Source organism: Strix aluco, chromosome 25 (genome assembly GCF_031877795.1).
Source record: "Strix aluco isolate bStrAlu1 chromosome 25, bStrAlu1.hap1, whole genome shotgun sequence".
Lineage (NCBI taxonomy): Eukaryota > Metazoa > Chordata > Aves > Strigiformes > Strigidae > Strix > Strix aluco.
In genome coordinates this window covers 8,318,184-8,340,383 of record NC_133955.1, presented here as the reverse complement: position 1 = coordinate 8,340,383, position 22,200 = coordinate 8,318,184, and positions in this window count along the sequence as shown.

Here is a 22,200-nt window from a genome sequence, read left to right as displayed (position 1 = left end):
TAGTCCATTTAACACTGGAAGCAAAGCCAAACAGGAAGAAATTTATTCATGGCATTTTTGCAGCTTTTGTTTGGGGATCTGCAGGGGGGATTTCAGTGTAAACCTGCTTGTCTTTGCTTTTGTTAACCCTTGTCTTGCTGTTTGTGAGGGAAAGGGAAAAGCAGCAGAGCTTCAGGCAGATGCCGTGGGTTTGTGTGTCCTGCAAACACCAGGTATCAGAGTCATTCCTGGAAAAAATTTCCGTTGAAGTGAGACACAAATGCAGATGTTAGAGTGAACAGGCCCCCCCTCCGCTGACGGGGTCTCTGGTCTAACCCAGCACCATCCACAGCTCCCCCAGACCCTCTCGGTGTTTCTCTGGCCCCTGGCAGGGTTTTCCACTCCGGCCCCAGTGTGAGCCCAGCTCAGCGAGCGGGTCCTTCCAGGACTGCTGCCCTGAGAGCTGCTGGTCTTTCTGTCACACTGGGGATTATTTTCCCGCTGTTTTTCCCCTTTGCTCCTTTTCTCCCGGGTTCTCTGGTGTGTCTGCAGCATTCACAAGGCACAGCGGGTCCGTCCTTCTGGAGCTGCCTGTGGGCGAAGGAGCTCGGGCCCCGCCAGCTGCGACGCTGCCTGGTACCAGCCCTGCCTATCCCGACTTTCCCACTGCTGATGCTGAGAGGGGCAGGCAGTGCCTTTCTCGACTTTCTGTTCTTGAAACACCAGGATTTATTTGTGCGGTTTCTTTTCAGTGTGAGAAATATCGCCCTGATGTTCCACAACATCCCCATGGTCCTTTGCCAAAACCAACAAAGCAGAAAGATATCTCCTCATGCTGACATTTCTTTAAATAATAAACTTTTCCCACGCGCAATTTCATATCTGAAATGTTTTCCCTTTCATAAATGCTCTGGCAGTGGAAAGCGCAAGCGTGAAGAACCGGGAGACGTCCTGCCCATCACCCAGCCTCTGCTCCTCCCCGGCTGCCCGAGCCCTGCCTGGAGCCTCCTTGGACAATCCCAGCCAATGACTTTTGTACCAACATATTTTATTGTTGGTTTAGGAATCTTCACTGTCACTGCAGTTATTTCACATTCTTTATGGCTTGGATATTCTCTACGTACAGCCACCTCCCCTAACAAAAGCAGAACAGAGAAGGTGAAAGGCCTGAAGGGTTAAACAGTTCAAGGGGTAGATGGTGACACTCATCAGAAAAGGTCTGGAGGCAGCGCTCCCCCCAGCGAAGGCACCACATCCCTCCCCAGAGCCAGGAACTGGACCCCAGAACAGGCAGAACACACAGAACTGGTCAGGACACACAGAACTAACTGGTCAGGACACACAGAACTGCCTGGCTGGGTAAAAGTGTCGCTGCCAGCGCTGGGCGGGAGCGTTCGTCGTTCAGTGCCAGTGGGAGCCAGGTGGTGTTTGAAGTATTGTACATTGGCATTGTACAGACCAGGTCCAGGTATAAATTATATATCTTGTTTCAATCCCATCTGTAAAAGCTAGTGAAAATTGTCCTTTGAGGAACAGATTCCTGTGATAACGGCACCTGTGAGGGGCTCAGCCCCGTTGCCGAGCGGGGAGGGCAGGGGGGTGCGTTGGCGTTCCCCGGGGAGCTGGTGGGGTACGAGCGTCCCCCGCAGAGTCCCTGCCGGCTGCCGGGAGCGTGGCAAAGCAGCTCAGCCTCCGTGCCTGGGAGCGTTCGTCTCCTACAGATCCGGGCGATGGTTATTTCCATTCTGGGTATAATAAAATAGCCAGGGACTCACGCTGCCGAACTGCTCCCCGGCTGCGGCGCGCAGAGCCGGTCTCCCTGGGAGGTAATGGGGTTATTCCACAGCTAAAGCCGTGTACAGAGGTACAGAATTCGGCCTGGGGTGCTTCAATTATTGTCTCCCTGAAACCGTGCCCAAAGGATGCAAAGCGGGGGGACACGGGGCCGTGTGCCCGGGGGGCCGGGGCTGGGGGCTGGAAGAGCTCCCGGCCCCCCCAGCCACCCTCGCCGGGGCGAAGCTGTGTTGGGGGGGTCCCACGGTCCCTGACCCCCCGGCCAGTGCCGCTCTCCCTGCTGTGACAGCACAGGGGCACCGAGGCTGTTCTCTGCTGGTACCACAGCTGTAAAAATGCCTTTTTCTCTCTGTGAGCATGGGAAGACAAAGGGGCAGTTTGCATACTGGGAGCCATCATCTGCAGCGTGATGTACGTATTTTTGCCGTCTCCTCCAAACATATTTAGAGGATTAGAGAAAGCCCACATCATACAAGGGATATAAATGTTATTAAGGGAGAAACGCATTTTTCAGCACAGGCTGCCTGAAAAGTGTGTAGCCAATGGTGTTTTAAATACCCCAGTGCAGTTTTTCATGGAAAATGCTTTTCTTATTTTTTTCGCCTTTTTTTCCTCCCTTTTTTCCTAGTGTAACTGTAGTCATCATTCAGCCTTATAACGATAATGGATGGTTGCTAGAAGCCTTCCAAACAAGCCAGCACAATAAGATACAGACGGTTAACCCACATCAATTCTCTAAGGAAATTTCATGTTGGGCCCTTTTATACACTCTTTTTGAAATTATTCAGATAAGTCGGTGCATAGGGCACTGCTGCAGGGAAAAGATTGAACCTGGAACAAAGTGGAATGAGATTTGAAATAATAAAAATAAAGAAAAAACACAGAGGCAAGCTTCAGGTACACCTCAAAAATTCAAATGAGCTCATTTGCAGAGCTAAAAATTTCCCAGGGACTCAAGTTGATTCAAAGAGAAATGTATTTAATTTAAAACAACTCACTTCAGGGAGCTCTGCACTGGGATGAAATGTATTAAATAATTGATCAACCAGGGAGTAAGAAAGAGGGAAAAAAGAAAAAGAAAAAAGAAGGGAAGAAAGGCACCTGGGTGGGGTGCGGAGCTGGAGGGGAGCGCAGGGTTTGGCATTCAGCGCCAGCCCGGCTGCCCTGGCCCGGGGTCAGGGATGTGCCTGAGGGGTCACAGGCTGGTCCTGGAGCCACCAGCACTGTCCCCCAGGCAAACCCAGGACAGCGCTGGACCCCCGGGACAGCACAGCCCAGTGACACACGGTTTTATTACATTTTCTTCCAGCCTCAAAGTCAAATAGAGCCTCGGTGTCCTGCGCGGCCTCCGACTTGGCACGGGTTTCCTTTCTGCTTCACTGGGGGTTTTACAAAGTGCTTAAAATAAAACAAATATACTTAGTCCTTTCTCCTCAGCAGCTCTAAAGGCAGATTAAGATGTAGCTGGTACCAAAACACACGTACCGATAATTTTTCTGCAGTGGTTCAGGTTTGGATGTGAAATGGAAATGCACTTCCAGTGCTTGGCTGTAACACTGCTGTGCATGCAAACAGCAATTACAACCTGCAGCCAAACTACATAAATCCACCAGCGACAGAATAACTGCAGTTAAAGGGGAAAAATGAAAAGAAACTGCAGTTCATTTGCATTTTTTAAGAGTAATTTTGTTCAGGCTACAGTTGTTCTGAATGAAATGTAACTTCTAAGTACCGTTTCACTCGCGGAGGCCACGCTGTGAGCGCGGGCGGCTGCGGGCGCAGCCGGGTGGCTCTGGCACGGCGACGGCTGCGGCACAGCTGGCATCGGGGACCCCTCGGATCCAGCTCAGCCACAGCAGCCGAACCCCTCCCCGCCAAACCCAGCCCAACCGGGGAGAGTCTGAGCAGCCCCGAGCCCCCCACCGCCCGTCGGGCAGCACTGCCTCTCTAAATGTTATTTTTATTGATTTTTATTTAAATCGCTTCCCCTTATTAACTAAACCAGGAGACAGCACAGCCTTCCAGACAAGGTGCTTTCCGCCAGCAGCAGCAGCGGCAGATCAGTTAATGCAGGCTGGATTTAAGACATCTCTCTTTTTCCTGCAGACTTCACAGCTCCTCCCGCGGGAAGTCCCCGGGGCACGTGGGCTGGCGAGGCCGCGCAAGTGCTTGCTGGTGTCGTGGATGCTCTTAGGACTTAAAATAAATGAGCTCAATTAGAGCCATACATGCAATTGTTCCCCACTTCGTTTACTATTGCCTGCGATTTGCCTGTCGGCAGGGCTGGGGGGAAGCGAGCGGCACACCCCGGGCGGTGGGTGCGACGGGATGGAGAAGCCCCCCCGGTTCCTGGTGCAGCCGTCGCGGAGCTGGTCGGTCCCTGCGAGGGGCCCGTGTCCTGCCCGGGCGCAGCAGCCTCACCCGGCCCGTCCTCCCGCCCAGCACCGCGGCTGACGAGGGCACGGGAAAAGCCGGGCTCAGGAAGGCTGGAGCTTGGGTGGACGCTGGACAAAGGGCCAAACGTGTTTGCCTTTGGACCAGCGCTGGGTGCCAGCTCCGCTGCCACGGGCAAGCACTGGAAACCAGGTGAAGGATTTATTCGAGGACACTCCAGTGAGGTGAGGGGAGAGAAACGCTTCCCCCTGCCGCTGCCACCACGGTGCTGCCCTCGCTCCAGGCTCCCGCTGAGCCGAGCCCAGCTGAGCTGAGCTGGGCCAGACTGAGCCGAGCTGCGGTTCTCCCCAGCACAGACCACTGTGCAAATAACAAATAAATGCTGCTCACTGTAGAAAATGAACTCAAATTGTAGGTCTTGTACAGAAAAGCGAGCAGGGGATGGGAACAGGCAGAGATGGAAGAGGATGTACAATTTCACTAGTCTTAATAGTAGGTGATGAAGCCAGTTTTTAATAAATTGGTAAAGGAACTGATAGTGGCTTTCCCTTGTGTCAACAGGCCAAGAAACATCTGTGGATTTACCATCTCCTGTTTCCTCTCTTCCCATTTACTACACTGCCCTGGATTACTTCCTTTCACACCTCATTAGGACCAATAAAATATGTAAAATTGTAAGGAGATCAAACAGAATTTTGAACATTTCTTCCTCTGCCTGTGATCGGGCCGTGTGGATCCCAGTAATTCCAGGCAATGTTTGTTTTTTCTCTGCAAAACATCGCTGTCAAAACCAACCTGGTTTGGGACATGAGTTGTGCTCCCCAAGAATGCAAAAGCATTTTATTTTAAAATCACAAGTACTTTGTTTTATTTTCTTTCCTAATCTTAAATAAAAAGAACCATCCCACTGTCTTGTAATTAAGTGCCCAGGGGTATTTCAGCTCTCCAAGAGGCCTCAATTTTGCAGCAAATGTTGGTACCTCTCACTGACAGGTGAAGCAGCTTAAAGGGTAGGAAACACAACTGACAAATCAGGGGACTTCAAAACAGTTCCTGCAGCTCTGATTTTTTTATCCTGCAAGCATGTGCATACGTGGCATCACTCAGCAAGTGAGCTAAACCCTTGGGGTGTAAAGCATACATTGAAAGTACAGGATTGAAGTCAAAGTGACAAATTTAAGGAGATTATTTCTGTAAGTGTGATTGTGAATTTTCTGTCCTTTTCTTTGCAAGAACATTTTTATCCCCTCCAGACACCCGATTTCCATACCAAGCTCATTGTTGTAATTGCAGCCAATTTTTTTGTACGTAAATTTGATTTAAAACTGTTTTCTGTTGATCGCCAATGTTTAACCAGCTCATTAGAAGCATTTCTCTTTGTGAAAAGGAATAAAGCCCACCCAGACATTGCAAACGCCGAGTGACGAGGTGCTATCGATCAGCCCGAGCCCAGGCCCCACATCTCATGCTCAGGAGCGCCAGGGAGGAGGGTGATGCCGGTGGAGACGCAGGGCCTGGGCGGGTGAAGCTGGGGCTGAGCTCTGCCCCCTGCCCTCGGCATCGCAGCTGCGAGGAGCGAGCGGGGACGGGGGTGTCCCACCCTGCAGAGCCCGGCTGGCGGGGGGGGACTTGGAAAGCAGCCGAACACATCCATGCAGGCTGTCCCCAGGGAAGAGGAGCTACCTGAGTGAAAGGATGGTGTTAGCAGAGGGATAACGAGGTCTGAACTGAGGAATAAATTTAGTCTGGAAATTACAAAAAGGTTTCTAAGCTCAAAGCAGTGTGGGTCTGTGGAACAGCAGTGGAAAAAAAATCCACCGTACTTCTAAGCAGCAGTTTGATGAGTTTCACAAAGACCTGCAGGGAGCGGCGCTGGTGATGGGAAGCGACTGGCTTAGGAGTTTCCCTCCGGCCCCAGCTCCCAGGGGAGAGCCCTCAGAAGCCGGCATGAAGCAGCCGCAGTGCCCGGGGCAGACGTGCCACGTACCACCAAGTCCCCGCTTTGCTTCAGCGGGACCAGAGTGCCTGTGTTGTGGGGGGGCTGATGGCGGGGACACCCCCGGTGCAGGACTGGGGCTGCTTTGGCGCAGGGTCAGCAGAGCAGTGAGAGGTTCCAAGGGAGCCGTCAGAGTGCACTTCTTCTGCCAAATGGGATCACTCCCTTCGGCGCTGGCAGAAGCCAGAAATTCTTAAAAAAAACCCCAAAACAATACACCAAAAAGCCAAAAAAACCCCCTATAGGACCAGCCAAAGAAAGACATACAGGGACAAACAGGAGCCTTCTTCCAGTCTCTAGGAAACACCAGCGGGAATCGCCCTGTGCTCAGCAGGGCTCGCACACTCTGCTCCCTTCCTGAGCCAAACGCTTCCCCTGGAAAAAGTATTGATTACATGAATGCAGACTAATGAGAGGCAGGCAGCATCAATGAAGGCAGTTAATTGCTTATTGCGCTTTCCTTTGGCTGGTCCCTGGTGATTTCTTCACCGATGAATAATTCAACAGCCACTGACACATAAGTAATATCTCCTGATTTGCATTGAGCATCATTCATTAGGAAGAGGATGAAAACCTCCCCTATCCACCAGCTAATGCCAGGGAAACGGATACGCCACCGCTTCAGCTTCTTGCCTGGGCCTGAAGGCACAACGTGTCCTCCTGCGGGTGGGAGGGATGTGTCCTGCTCTGTGGGGAGCCTCCCGAGGGGTGTGGGGGGCTGTCGCCCCATCCAGCACCGTCCACGCGTGGCCTCCAGCCACCGTCACCGCGGGGACAAGGGCTGTGCCCCTCAGAATCCGCTTTATTTCCAGCATCAGCCTTTTGGCATTTTAAATCACTGAGCACTACGCAGAACTGATAATCAGATTTACTGATGGAGCTCCTCTGTCTCAGAGACCCAACAAATCCCTTTTAATCCTTTTCTTAAACTCTTTCTTACAAGTGCTTACAACAGAGTTTATCTTTCAGCTTTAGGTCTAATTTTGGTTTCCAAATGTGTTTTCTTTTCAAACGAGGCTGTAGCTGCACTCGTTATTTCTAAAGGACTGAAGTGGAGCGTATTCCACACACTTTACAACTATTCCAGCGTGCTCCCAGGCCACCTGCCAGCCCACGACCATGCCCAGAAGTGCATCTGACCCGGTTGTCCCCAGGGCCAGAGGGGCCGGGAAAGGCACCGACACGCAGCCCGGCAGCAGCTTTGCTGCACCGAAGGGTACACGTAGGCAGCTGGGGGCCAGCACTGACCGCTCAGCCTGGACTTGAACCCGGCCACACGCAGACATTTAAAACGTTTGAACCACAGCCTCCTCGCCTGCAGACGGTTCATCGGCAAATTGTCCCCCAGCCGGGAGCCGTTCCCAGCAGCACCAGGGCATCCCCCTGCTCCAGGCTGACAGCAGGGAGGTTTTTAGCTCAGGGGTGTTTTGTAGAGAGCTGGGTGGGTTTGTGGCAGGTGACACACTGCCAGGACCGGGACACGGCAGCCCCATGGCTTGTCTAGGTCCTTTCCACAGCTGGGAAGACTCTCCCACACGGAAAAAAAATCCATTTCTAACCTGTGGCCAGTACTGGTGAGACAAAGCCAAGCAAGGGCAAAGGGAGGAACAGCCTCTTGCCTTCCCAGTGGCAGCAGATACTCCCCCTGCCTTAGCAGTGATCTTTGCGAGTGAAGTTACAGGTGATTTAGAAACCAGCAGACAAAAATAAATCACCCACTCCTCTTTTTTTTTTTTTTTTTTTTTTTTTTAAAGTAGGAGCTACAGTCATTGCAAAAAGTGATGAGATTGTTCTCCTGTGAACATCTCCTCATTACATCGCAACTCAGGCACCAAGGCACCTTTTGGGATGGCTGCAAATTATATAAAAGCCCAGCCTGAGTCACACCAATTAATCTCTGCATCAGCAGCACCACTCACTGCTTTTCCTGCCGCTTCTGCACGTGGTTTTCTCATCAACCAGCTCAGCCTGTTCCCATAGAAACCAAGCAGCACATCACTAGAGTCACAGCTTCTGGGGTTTTTTAAGTTATCATCAGACCTTTATTCTACCCCCGAAAGCCGTGCTGATAGCTGGGACTGGGGACGGCCACTCCGCCTTGGCTGCCAGCAGAAAACGAGGCTCAGCTGCGAGAGTGCCCGGGCACCGCACCTGGGGAGCTCGGTGGGCTGCAGAAACTTCGCTGTCAATATTTGCATCTCATGAATCCACTCCAGCTGCGGCTTCGTGTTCTGCATCTGCTGCCCACAAGCATTCGTGTCTTCCCTGGGCGGCGTGTGGGAAGTTTTCCTGGCACCGAGACTCACTGCGGGAGCGAGCCCTCGCCCTTGGCGACAGGAGGCAGCTGCCCCTCGCCAGGCCCTTTCTGCAGGGACATTAAGGCCCCCAGTTTGGGTTTACGTCCCAGGGGAGGAGCAAATGTATTTAAAGGTGCTTCTGGAAAAGCTCTTGCCTAGGGCTGGGGTGCAGAGACCCAGGGGGGTCCCACCGCAAGGAGCCAGGCAAAGCTGCCTCAGGATCCCGCTCTGCTGGGGAGAGCAGCAAGGAAAGAGCGAGTCTCAGAAATGCATCTGATGGGAAACCTTAGATGTTTTGCCTGGAGTATTGTTTTTCTATCAAAAGCTGCTAATGTAAATATTTACTGGCAACTATTCCCATCCTATTAGTGACGGGGCTTTGTGCAGACTGTTTCTTAGGGAAATACTTTAAAAATCTGCTTGATATATTTAAATCATCTTCAATGTATTCATTTAATTTGCCTTTTTTTTTGCAGGAGTGAAACTCCTGCACATATGGCTATGCTTATGCAACTAGTTGATTAGATTTTACATTTCCATGTGTAATTTATGGTAAATTGCCCACAGATTCTTTAAAAACCCCCATCCTTTAAATATGTCCTGAATAATCTCTTCCATGCATTTTATATAGAACAAAAATAGTGTGATTCTGTATTCTAAAGGGACACCTACTGATAAGAACGTGTTGCGTTTGTAGTAGTTTAAATGCAGGATATAGAAAATGTCTATCTTGCTGGGATTTTAAAGCCCCACTAAAATGTATTTCAAGGAATCAGTCAGTACTGAGTCAATGTACAGGAATTGCTTTAATAAATCTAAATAGATGTGTCAGGCTCTAAGTGAATTGCACATTAAATGAAATCTGATTCTTCATCGAATGTATTGATTATTATCATTAAGAGCGTATTTGTTACACTTTCTGAGCAGGGGGCTGATAGAGCAGCAGACAGCATTGTTGAGCCCGCGGGCGGCAGCGGGCTCCGGAGGGTCGACCCGTGTGTCCCCGGGAGCCCTGGCGATGCCTTCAACCTTTGTCCCACACCGGAGAAGCCTCAGCCCGTACGTGTCTCTGTCGTACATCCCTTAAACGAGCACGAAGCACAGGAAGGATGTATTTTGTGTGCACCCTTGCGAAATAGCACGGCTGTCGCCATGTGCACCTTCCCGGCACTGAGAGCCCCAGGGCGAGGTGAGCTCGGCCCAGGGCACAAGGCCAGTCCTGCTCCGGCCTGAGCCACCCAGCCCTGGCCCTGGGCAGCCTCAGGCCATCGCTCGCGCGTGGGGAACGATGGCGAAAGTCCAATGGGTTGAACACTGCACTCGGGTTTGCGCGGCGGGTCTTGATAAATCAGCTTTGCTGGGGAATGCACTTGGCGGCTGGCGGTGCGGAGCGGGACGAGGCGTTCAGCCCCATGTCGTGGGTGACCGGAGCAGCACCTCCCATCCCGGCGGCACCTCCCATCCCATCAGAACCTCCCATCCCGGCGGCACCTCCCATCCCATCAGCACATCCCATCCTGCAGCAAGGCCCCGCTGCCCGGGCACGGCGTCAGAGGGGGTGTGGGGGAGCAGGGGTGCTCCCGGCATCACGAGCATCCAGAGTTGGCGGGGACAACCCTGGCCCCATCAGCACGAGTGCTGCAGCACGGTACAGGGACACCTGCTTTTCCTTCACACATTTCACTTTCATTTGCCCTTATGTTTTCTTTATCCCTGTTAAGCAGTTTGGGACAGGTATTCCATAAATATATTTTCTCCCCAAAAAGCTGTTTTCCAAGTGTGGGTTTGATGTACAATAAGCTGTTCCAATGTCTGATTTATAACGCATATGAAGTTTCTGACTGAAAAAAAATATGATTAATTTCTCAGGTGTCTCACTGATTTATTGACCATGTGGCAATTTATAAGTCATGTCAGCAACTTCATAAGTAACACAATTAATTCTGAAGTTATCCCGGAGTTACCCAAGTCCTGTGTCACTGATGAATACGTGATGGGTCTGAGTTATAGGCTGGCTCTGAACTATGACTGACTCTGAAATAAGTCACAAAGCTGAGTCATAAATCACAAGAGATGGATCTGGGTACACCGCCGAGTTGCGAGCGTGTTGTTGGATCACACACCCCGATTTACTGGCTGGCGAGGTGGCGTCTGCATTATCTCATGGCTTGTGAGTAAACGCCGGGGTGTAAATCTGGGACGGTGCTGCCATCGGGGCAAGGAGCCAGTGGGCCCTGGTGGCCCCTCGCACTGTCCGCACTGCCCAGGAAAGGGCAAATGACTCAACGGCCACCAGAGAGAGGGGTGATGCCTGACAGGGTGAAAGGCCGCTGCCTGAAGGCAGGTTCCTCCATCGCTGGAGCGTCTCCAGCACGGATCAAGCCGGGGCGAAGGTGCCCGAACGCTGCCCTGGCCCAGCTGGTCCGGCCCCTGCACCCCCAGAGCCGGCACGATGGATTCACCCGTGGCTATCGGAGGTGCTGCGTCAGCCCCGCCGGCAGCGGGCGGGCAGGGGCACCGTGACGGGCGCGGCGCTGCCGAGGGACCGTGCTGGGGTGGGACAGGGACACCGCCGGCAGCTCGCGAAGGGAGGGATGGGAAGGGAAGGTGACACCAAGGACGGGCACGGCAGAGGTGGCTGCTCGCCCTCGCCCCCATCCCTCCCGCTCGCCCTTTTGGAGTGGAAGAAGTCATCTTCGGTCTTTTAGCTTGTCTGTTATTTACAGGAACTAATCCCAGGCAGCACCGGGCTCTAATGATAAAACCCACCTCTACAGCAGAGCGGCTGTTCCCAGGGAATCGGCCGGGACATGCCAACGCGCCGAGCTTACGACTTTCACTGGGACTTGGTGTTTGCCCGAGCGAGAGGGGGTGGCTGGCCGTGTCCTCAGCCATCGCCAGCAGGTGACATCCACGTCTGCCACCAGCATGTGCATCTGCTGCTGGCGGCCCCGGCAGCGCCCTGCCCCTGCTCAGCTCTCCCGCAGCAGCGTGTGTGGACTCGGTGAGAGCAGCAGCGCAGCCGCGCTGGCCCCTCACTCGTAATTAATTAGCAGGCAGGGACACAGAGGGGGTGCACCCTCCCACCAGCCTGCCCCCACACCTCGCTTGCACCCACAGGCGCAGGGTTGGCCCCTCGCCGTGCCCTGCACGCGCCGAGGCATTTGCCACCATGCTGCTTCTGTCTGCACACGCCGGCACGCTCGGGGTAAGCGCAGAGTCTGAGTAACTGCAGCCGAGCCGCGGGTCTCTCCCTCGCTCGCTCTTCCTGGGGTACCAACTCCACGGCAAGCCTGGCTGGCACTGGCAGATATCGTAGGCTATTAATTAAGATGTCATTTACAGGCCCACCGGGTGACCTGAATTAAACTATAAAATGGCAAACACTAATAAGAAAGATGATATCCCCGTGGGTGGTGGATCAAGTACATTAACCTCCTCGTGAGGAAGCTTTCCTTCATCTGATGGAGATGAGAGATCTCCCCGCTTGCTGCAAGGGCTGAGCCCCGGTGTCACGGTCGGTGGCAGCTGCTCCCCTGCCCACGGGACACCGTTCTCCTGCACCGCGGCACGGCCACGGCTCCTCCTGAGCGTGACGGGATGGATAACTCCTGCAGACCTCACGCCGGCAAAGGGACGGTCCTTGGGCCTTTCCTCAGAGCATCAGACACCTCGCTGAAGGACCACCAGGACACGTTTCCCTTCTCCTTCCGAGGATCTTCTCCCCTTTCTGTTTCGCTGGCGCCTGCCACAGACAGGGATGGAGATCACCAGAAACTGCACCGGCACTGAGGCTCTACCCGGAGCCTTTCTGTTTGTTTTCCTTCCTGTGCATAACTCAGATGCTGTTACACTAAACACTCATTTCATATTCCCGGGAGGTGAGGGAGATGTCATGGGAGACACATTTACATTTGTAAACTGCAATCAAAACTAATTAAAACCAAGACAAATACTGATTAATAGAAGAGGGAACCTGATGCCAAGTCCCTTGGCCCCACCCCAAATAACAGCAGCTTATTTTTTAAGCAGCAGATTTGCTTGTTCTCTTTCATTCCCAACATCTGGTGGCACATCTCCAGGTCCCGGCTCCGTGGCAGCCTGGCAGCTGTGCTGCCTTTGGAAGTGATGGCGGGGGACAAGCTGACAGCCGGGGCTTGTTCTGCCTGAACCACAGCTTTTCTTTAAAAACCTCGCCGTAGGGACGAGATGAGGTAAGCTCCATCCCTGCTCCCATTTTGCACTAGGCCACTGGTTTTGGTTTATTTCATTAAAGCTGAATTTATTCCGGCAAAGCAGTTAAAATATTCATCACTAGTCTCACCACCTTTAAGCCTCCCGGCTCCCTGCACTGCCCCTAATTGCCGGCTCCCGGCAGATGGGGATGTCAGCTCTCCAGGAGAGGCCTCGGATGGAGCAGGCGCTAACAGAAGGGAGTCGGAGGTGCAAACAGCTCACACCAGAGCCAGCTGCCTCACGAGCACGTTGTCACCAACCCCGTGATGAGCACAAGCAGCAAGAAAAACCCTTCGCACATGGACTGGGTGAGAAAAACGCCCAGCACGTAGCTTGCTAAACACATAAATGGAGCACTGAGCGGAACCAGATGGAAATGGCTCTAAGTGGAGCAGAAAGCCAGGTTATTTAAAAAGCAAATCCTTGATTACTGTGCAGAGAAAACAAGCAGAACCGCTGGACAGGGTACGAGCGATGGACATTTCTAGGAATATAGATTTGAAAGTGGTAACTGCAGCATCAACCATCAGCTCTGTCCTGGAAGAAACGGACCCACCTGCCCAAGCATCGCCTAAGCGCAGGGGCACCGGTGGTGGGGGCCTGTCCCCCAGGCCCTGCCCTCCCCCTGAGCCTGGGGACCAGGGAGCAACCCCCCAGGGCAGGAGGGGCCGCGCCGAATGCCGGGGCGTGGGCAGGGGGGCACAGCGGGGAGAGGGTGCGGGCAGGGTCCTCGGGGCTGCCCTCCCCGTCCCAGGCTGCCCCCGTAGACCCTCGGCTCTGTCTGTGCTGGATTTTCTGCTGCGGCTTCTTGTTGCACCCAGGCAGCTGCCAGCACGAGGGGACGCTTGGCTGGGGTGGACCGTGGGCGAGTAATTCCTGTCTGTGAAGCGGCCGTTTTCACACCAGCTCATCTGGCTTCTCCCTTCGCAGTGAGCTGGGACGGTGCCTGGCAGTCACTATTTTCAAATCACAGTTTTTTCACGGTAAAAGGCTCTTTTCCCCAGGCAGCCAGCAGGGATTTTATTGTTTAAATAGTGTGAAATCCTTCTTTATGAGGCCACTCACCTTCTGGTCTACAAGAATGGCCTTTTGCAGCATCTAATGTTTCCTGTTATCCCCGATGCTCTTTGCTAGAGACAACCTGTCCACGCCGGCCCCTGTCCTGCTCTGCAGTTGCAAACCACTGAGGATTTAAAGATAAAATGACCGATGCTGCAGGTGAGGACTGCCAGGTGCTGCATCCACAGGTGGTTAATCTTCCCATTGCTTGCAAAGGATTTTAACAGCATTTCCTTGTGGAAATGGGAGAGTCGCTCTGCTTGTGCCTCCCGGGCTCTGCCGTGCAGGGCTTCTGATTCAGGAGGGAGGTGGGGGAGCCAAAACCAAACAGCCATCAGACACCACAGAGCCACAACACCCACCCGCCTTTTCCCAGGAGCAGTATCAGTCCAGACAGAGCCAGAGACAGGGGCTGAGGCACGAGGGGGTTCTGCCCGGCCCCCCCTGTGCCAGGACACCGCAGGGTGAACCCCCTGTGTGGGCAAAGCCCCGAGTGCGTCCTCAGCCCCGGCCAACACCGATCTCTGGCGCAGGGACTGCACCGACGTCGGTGGGGTTCAGGGTGCAGACACCCCGCATGGCAATGGCACCGGCTCGCTTGTCAGCATGACTGTCCAAAGTTCATATTCCACCTTCAGCTCAACTTATTAACCCACTGTTCCTTTCAAACAAAATATCACACCGCTTAATTATTTTTTGGCTAACCGTTTGCAAATGCCATCAATTACCGAAAACATGACACCACTGCCTTTTGCAAAGCACTGGAATCAGACTCCATGTCACCCTCTGACAGGAGCATCGTAAAACTGCATTAATCAAATTGCATATCAGTCACAAAAATTGAGGAGTAATTTGTCAAAGTCACAGCTGTGCTCAATAACCGTTTGGAGATGACTAAGTAATTAATCAATAACGCATTCTCACCTTTTCATTCCCCTAGGTTTCTGTGACTGGAAAATCACAGACAGAGTTGCCCGGTGGCTTTAGAAACAGCGGCTGGTGTTACTGGGGGGTTCGTTCAGCCCGGCCTGGCACGGGCCCTCCTCCGCCGCACGTCCGCGGGGCTCGCGCAGCCCAGGCTGCACCTCCCAGCCACACGCGCTGATGCTCCTGAGCCCGTTTTGGGCCAGGAGGCACCAAACGGGGCCTGGCACCGCAGGGCACCGCATGCAGAGGCACCGCCGAAGGGACGGAAAGCGCTGCCGAGGGCACCTGGACGGATCCTGCCCGAAGCCTCCGCTGGGCTGGATCACCATGGAGCCGGACACACGCTCCAGTTCCATCAATCAAAACCAGGCTTTTAACCTCCACGCTCGCCCTGTAATCTAAACAACTGTTTATCAGAGATACTGTTAATTTAGTCTAAATTCTTCTTTCTTAATGTTCTTGAAATAACACTACCTAATGCAATCCAAGAATAACCCATCAGTGTAATGAAAAAATTTCCCTGTGAGACTGAGCTGCTAATTCTTGAATGCCCTAAAAGTGATAATTTGATTAATAAAATGGTCAGATTTGCAGTACCGAAGGGCTTTTCAACTCAGAATCAATCACTTTACATCTATTACTCAATGCCGGATTCACTGAATGCATTGTTGAACTCATTGAAAACTGTGTTAGTGATATTAAGTAATTAGTAAGATTAATGCTGTTGCAGAGCTATAACCTGGGCAGAATCCAGATTGATTAGAGTTAATTATCTTCTGCCTGCTTAAATAATTTATATACTGTTTCCCCACTATGTAAGAGCAGAAAACACAGAAGAAAGATTCCCATCCTCTGCACAGTGCACGTGGGGCTGAGCCACCAGCGCCGCGTAACTGGGGTTTGCCTCCTCCTTCTCCTCCTCCTCCCCCCCCTCCAGGTCACTCCATTCAGCGCATCCAACCCCCCCAGCACTCGCTGCCCAGCCCCGTCGCCCATCCCGCTTCCCGGCCAGCTCGGGCGCCCCCACCTCTGCAAAGCCAAAAGGTTTTCAACTGAATTCACCACCGCTACACGCTGTTTGGCCCGGAGGGCTGATGCAATAACTTATGCATGATCCTGGCTTTCTAATCAAAATTTCATTATTATAAATGATTGCAAAAGTTTTCATATTCTACATTTTGTCTTTGCAAAGAATTTTAAGCACTCTTTAATTTTGTCCCTCGGTGCTGGTATGTGTAATAATCCCGCTGATCCATATTCATACCCTCCCAGCCTTGCAGCTCCTGCACAGATTTCACAACTCATGGAATCATTTTCTTAAAGAACAGAGTATCCACAATATTTGTTATTGTTATTAAGGCAACATGATTTCAGCCCCTTTAATAATCACAGGACATGATTCCCAGTGTATTTAAATAATTAATTGACTTAGAGCTCACTAATATGAATGCATCCACAAGTATTTAATTGGGTCGTTACTTGATCCTGGCTCCGTGCGGTGCATCATGTTACCAATAAATCAATTATGCATCTCTCTGCTCACAGAACCTCTCTCCCGGTGGCTCCAGGACCAGGCTGGGCCGGGAGCACTGTGGAGGGGTCGGGCACTGCCCCCCTCGGGGGTCTCTGAGGGAGGAGGTGATGGGAGGGTCCCTGCTCCATGGGACCCACGGTGCAGCCGGCTCCCAGCCCACGTGGGGAAGCTGGGACCAGAGAAAAGCCCATCCTTAGAAGGCAATGGAGCATGTGCTAATTTGTCCGTGTTTTCGGCTAGCAGGCATTTATTAGGGAAGTCTGACTTATTCATATTCAGGTCAACCCGCTAATATTATATTAACCTCTGATGTGCACTGGAAAAATCCAAACCGTGCTTGGGAGGGATTTCACACGCTGCCCAAGGCATCTCCCGGCCATGCTCAGCGTGCTGCCGGCCTGGGGCACCCCTGGGTACCCCCCACAGCGCCCGTCAGCCCCCCACAGCACCTGTCAGCCCCCCACAGCGCCCGTCAGACCCCCTGGCAGAGGGGACAGGAGAGCTCATCGTGCCCAAGGGAACCACAGAGACCAGCCCCATTCTGCAGCAGGGCGCCAGCACCCCGTGACACTGCACCAACCCCTGTGCCACGACAGGGGCTTCACGCAGCCGCAGACGGGTCTGTCCCGCGCCCAGCGCAGGTTCCGTCTCCCAAAGCATCTGGCAGCGGCTTCGGTCCCCGCGGGTGACAGGGCTGCTGGAGCAGCAGTAGCACCAGCCCCTTCCAGGGGAGCAGCTCCTGCTTTGGGGCGCTGGGGCCCAAACCTGACCGTGGGGGATCGGGACCCCCCTGAGATGGGCAGCGGGGGATGCTGAGCAGGCCAGGAGAGCAAGTGCTGGATCGTAGGTTGAATGTTCCTGCAAACGTCAACACAATCACACGCGTATTTTCGTTTTTACCTGTTTCACCCATTAACCAACTACAGAATTTCTCAGTAATCCCCAGCAGATGAGCATCAAAGAGAAGACCTATGGTCCCAGCTAATCCCTTTATTATGAAGTAATGCTACAGAAATCAAATACCAGCAGTAAGTCAGGAGATTAACAGTCTGGGAAGTGCACAAATTAAATTGCATTCTCCCTCGCTGCTTTGCCCCAGCCAATGGCTCTGTTTCTGCTCTGGCCACTGCAGCCCCCCCAGCAGGTAAACAAGGTTAGAAATCACTTTATAAAAATAAAAGACTCCTTTAATCTCTGCTGCAGTCAGGAAGCAGAGCCTGCCCAGAACGAGCCGATGCTCGAGCAACCCCCCTCCATCTCCGTGCACCTTTTGCCAGGGCAGGGGAGGGCGTCTGGCTTTGCCAACCACGCGGGGATCCAACTCTGGAGACAGAGCTGTGCCCGGGAGAGGGGCTGAGGGCCACCGGGGACCCCCCGGGGCACAGCAGGAGCCAGGCAGCCCGCAGCAGGGCCAGGTCTGCAGCTGACCCCCAGCTGCACAGTTTGCGCCCTGACTCTGCTTTTATTGCACCGTAACATCTGAATGAATATTTTATTCGTTCCCTTAAGAACATCCCCACAAATGCCCATTTCAATAAAACATGAGGATGCATTTTTGGAAGAGCCATCTAATGCTTCAGACAGCCCCATCACAGCCTATTAACCAGAGCAAACACTGTGCTGTTGTATTTTTATCTTGGTGACTCTAATGGAGTCCCACCGCGAGCGAGGCAACGGGGAAGGTGCCCCCAGTCCCACGTCCCGGCAGCACCCGGGGCTGCGGCTGCCTCCTGCTTCTGGCCCCAGGGCTGGCGGGACGGGGCAGCAGCGAACGCGGGAGCCATTCGCTTCACCCCCTGCACCCCCCTCGGTCAAACAGGGGCGTATCTACTTATGAGCCTGCCAGAGAGTGTTTCTCAGTGAAAGGTATCAGCAAACTAGAAAAATACTGAACCACGGGCTCATGTGCAAACACACACGGGTGCCGCAAGAGCTGCACACACCTTCCACCCATTTGAATCGTGTAAACTGGACGAGATGGATGCCCCCGCCCATCCAATAAAGCCAATTTTGGTTTTCCACATCCCTAAATATGGGATGGGAGCTGCATGGTAATTTTTTTCTGTAGCTGAGGCGATTCTACCAAAAATCTTGCTGCTTCTGGAAAGACGAAATTTTTTCTTGTCTGTGTTTGAATTCGTTGTAAAAGCAGCAATGAACAGAATGGCCAGAGAGGAGCAAGCTGAGTGACAGCAGTGGGATGGAGGTGGCAGAGGTTACTTCTGCCTCTTCCTGCTACAGGGAAAGGGAGCCAATTAAGTCTGAGAGGAGGAAATTTAAAGCCAGTGACAGAAAACGTTCCCCCAGCCCTAAACTGGGCTGTTCAACTCATGGGAGCAAGAGGCCACTGAAGGCAAGTTCCCAGCGGGGTGAGGTAGGAGCGACGCTGGCAGGAGTCCCAAGGGTGGTTGGTTATAGCAGCAAAACCCCAGGGAGAGCAGCCCAGAGCTGGGGAGGGGCACAGGCCACCCCGCACGCGCCGCAGGCTGGGCGAGGGAAAGGGACCGAGCGCTCGGCTCTTGGAGGCATCCACGGCTCCACGGAGCCACACGGCTCAGGGCCAGGAGAGCTCCTGCTCTGGAACGGCTCTGCATTGCTGCTGACAGGTAGCGCTGATTTATAAAGCAGGAATAAATGAGGCTGCTCTGCAATTTCACCTAATTTTGTCTCCCATTTCAATTTGCCATCTTTCAGCGTAATGCCGGGTGGTTAATTATGTTTCCATCTTATTTCTCAGATAATACCCCCCTTGTACTGCATATCGTAGCCGCTCAAAGGTTTCATTTTACCTTTCATTTCACCTCCTAGCACAGCTCTAAATTTAGTCAGCTTGTAATTTTTGGGTATTTTATACATTATGCCTTTATTATTGTGAAGTAAAATGGAATCCTTGTCTTTTAATTCACTCTCTAATAATTCTCCACTAAGCCTTAATACAAAAGGCTTTTTTTCCTGAAGACTAATTGAGTGGGGTGTAATTATAATACCCAGGGAGATGATATTGAAAGTACCTTAACTGTGACAGTTTCCTCTGACTAATCGCCCCTTCGGCGACTTGCAAGTCTCAGCTGCGCAAGCTCCCATCATTTACTGCACTAACGTGCCAAGACCAAGCTGGGGGGGATTTGGGCCTGGTGCTGCTCCTGGGCCAGCATCTCGAGGTCTCTAAGCCACCGAGGCAGCCGCAGGGGCTTCTCTGCCCCCCAGGGACCAGCAGCGTGGTCCCAGGTGCAGAGAAGGGGACGGGGTGTCCGAGGCAGCCGTGGGGGTGGCACCGTCCCGCCGAGGGACCGAAGACACGGGGCGTCGCGCAGGGTCCTCGCCACAGCGCAGGATGTTCCCACCCCCCTCACCCACTGCCTTGGCTCAATGCTCCTGCTAGAAACGTTCTGCCTGTTTGGCCACAGGAAAGCACTGAAAACCCAGAAAGCGAGGGCGAGGGAGGAGTGCCAGGAGCCGTGGCAGGAGCATCCTTCCCGGCTCCCCCCGAGAGACAGGAGATAAAGCCAGCAGTGCTGCAGGCTGCAGCGCTTTCCTCTGAAAAGCGTTTACCTGCCGGGAGGGGAGCAGCGGTTTTCCGTATTTGTATAGTTTACTGTGATAGCTGCACACGACAGGCAAGGTCAGCACTCAGCAGAGACACCAAGGGGCTATTTCCTCACTAAACCACGGATTGCGGTAAGTGAAAAATAAGCGTTAAGGGTGGCTATTATGCAGACAATAAAATGTTTTTTATATCAGTGTAGGTGTCAAGCTCAACACTTCTGCAGAGTGGTTCCTTCACATTATGAGCTGACTACGGCCGTGCTCAGCCGAGCAGGGATGCTCCCAGCAGCAGCCCAGTGTTTGTTATTAGAAATAACAGGCTTCCACCCAGCATTCGACAGGGAGGGCTCGTGCTGGGGGACGGTACAAACACAGGCTGGCCCTGGGCCGGGGTGGCATCTGCGGGGACATCGTACTGCAGTGGTGGGAGCCACCGTGCAAAGGAGAAGGGACAGCACAGGGGAAGCTCCCTGCCAAGCATCCCGGAGAAATGAATGCACACTGCTCTGGGATCACTGTGAGCTAATTAGCCTTTGCTGGCCAGAACAGGCTTCCAGCTCTCCTCCAGAGCCAGACATTTTTCTTTCCCTCAAGTACACGCTCGCCCAGGCTGCTGCCAGTATCAGAGGCAACGAAGGTGTTTAACCCGAGCTCACAGTCTCCAGCCCTGTGATCGCTTGAACTAACAGGGGGCAGGTCTGGGGGTGGGTGGGGTACAGGCATTTGGGGATTTCCCAAGGTGCAGCTTACTCATGGTTCAGCTTCTGCCATGTTGGCTGAGCGGATGCAGGGATCTGCTGCCCAGGGCACAGCTCGAGTGCCCTTTGCCACCACACACACTGCAGCAGCCACACCAGCACTGATACCCCCATGCACCCCCCAGGCTGCTCACCCTCCTGCTGCACGTGCCCCTTGATGGGCCCTCACTGCTGCTTCCCAGATCCCGCTGGGGATCACCCACTTCTGGCATCTCCCTGGTTAAACTTCCTTGGCCAGAATCCACTTGGATATAGACTAGTCCTAAAAGCCTTGAGAGCAGGAACCACAGCAGGGAACAACACCAAGAAATTACACAGCCAGAGCCCTGGGAGCAGGGGGAGGGGTGGGAGGCCCTCCCCGCACCAGGCACCGAGATACCTCCAGTGCCCAGGACATGGCAGCAGGGCACTGCAGAGCCCCCCCGACAGCCCAGTACAAACCAGAACTGGGTGAAGAGAGACACAGGAAGGTTGCTAAGAAAGCACAAAGGCAGAACATCCTCTCAGAGCCACTGTGCTCCCCAAGAGCAGAACCACCAGCAAGAAAAGTTAAGAGCAGTACCCCCTCCTGCAGCAACAACATCACCCCTCCTGCAGCAACAACATCACCCCTCCTGCAGCAAGGCCCACCTCCCCACCTCCTTTATTTAAGCTCTCCTGGGGCCAGATTGCTGATTGCCCCCAGCTGCCCTCACTCCGCACCCTCCTGTCCCCCCAGCTCCCAGGACACAGCCCCTCTGGCCCTGGTCATGCCGGGGAAGCAGCAGTTCCTGCTGACAGCCCCGTGTTGGGGCTGGAGGCACCGGCCCAGGGGCTCCGGGGCTTCACCAGCCGGGCTCCAGCGGAGCAGAGCCGAGGGGACCGCTGGTTTATGCAGCCCAGCTTCCCGCACCAGCCCCTGCTCTCTCCCGAGCTGGGGGTAAATTATTCATGCTGTGAGCAGCGCTCGATAAATGAGCTCGACAGGGCGTTTGCTCCATCCTGGCAGCCCTGGCCCTCGCCCCGCGCCCTGGCCTGGACTGGAGCATGAGTCGTCCCGTCCTGTCCCCTGCCCTCCCTCCTTGCAAGCGCTGCCCCGTGCTCAGGGGACGAGTCACAGAATCCCAGAATCATCTGGGTTGGAAAAGCCCTTGAAGCTCCTACAGTCCAACCATGAACCTCACCCTGACCGTTCCCAACTCCACCAGATCCCTCAGCGCTGGGTCAACCCGACTCTTCAACCCCTCCAGGGATGGGGACTCCCCCCCTGCCCTGGGCAGCCCATTCCAACGCCCAACAACCCCTTCTGCAAAGAAATCCTTCCTAAGACCCAGTCTAAAAACTGGCTCTCTGCAAGGACAGACCCTCTTTTCTTCAACGCTGAGGAATCTCTTGCCAATTATTCTGAATGTTTCTTTTTTTCCTCCCTCCGCTTGCTGTTTTTAACTGATAAGATCTCCCGCCAGCCATGGCTCTGCAGCAGGAGAGGTACAGAAACCCGATGGTGGGTTTTTCTGTATCTTTTGTCCATCTTAGTCTCGTTTCCCCAGGGAAGGAGGTTCCCGCTGTGCATCCCTTCTCCTGATAGCTTGTGGCCCAGGCTTCTCTTGCTCCTTTTGATGGAGGAAAGACATCTCAAGGGTATTTCTGTGCCTTCACCTGCCCAAGACAAAGCCAGGGCGCAGCCAGGGCTGTCCCACC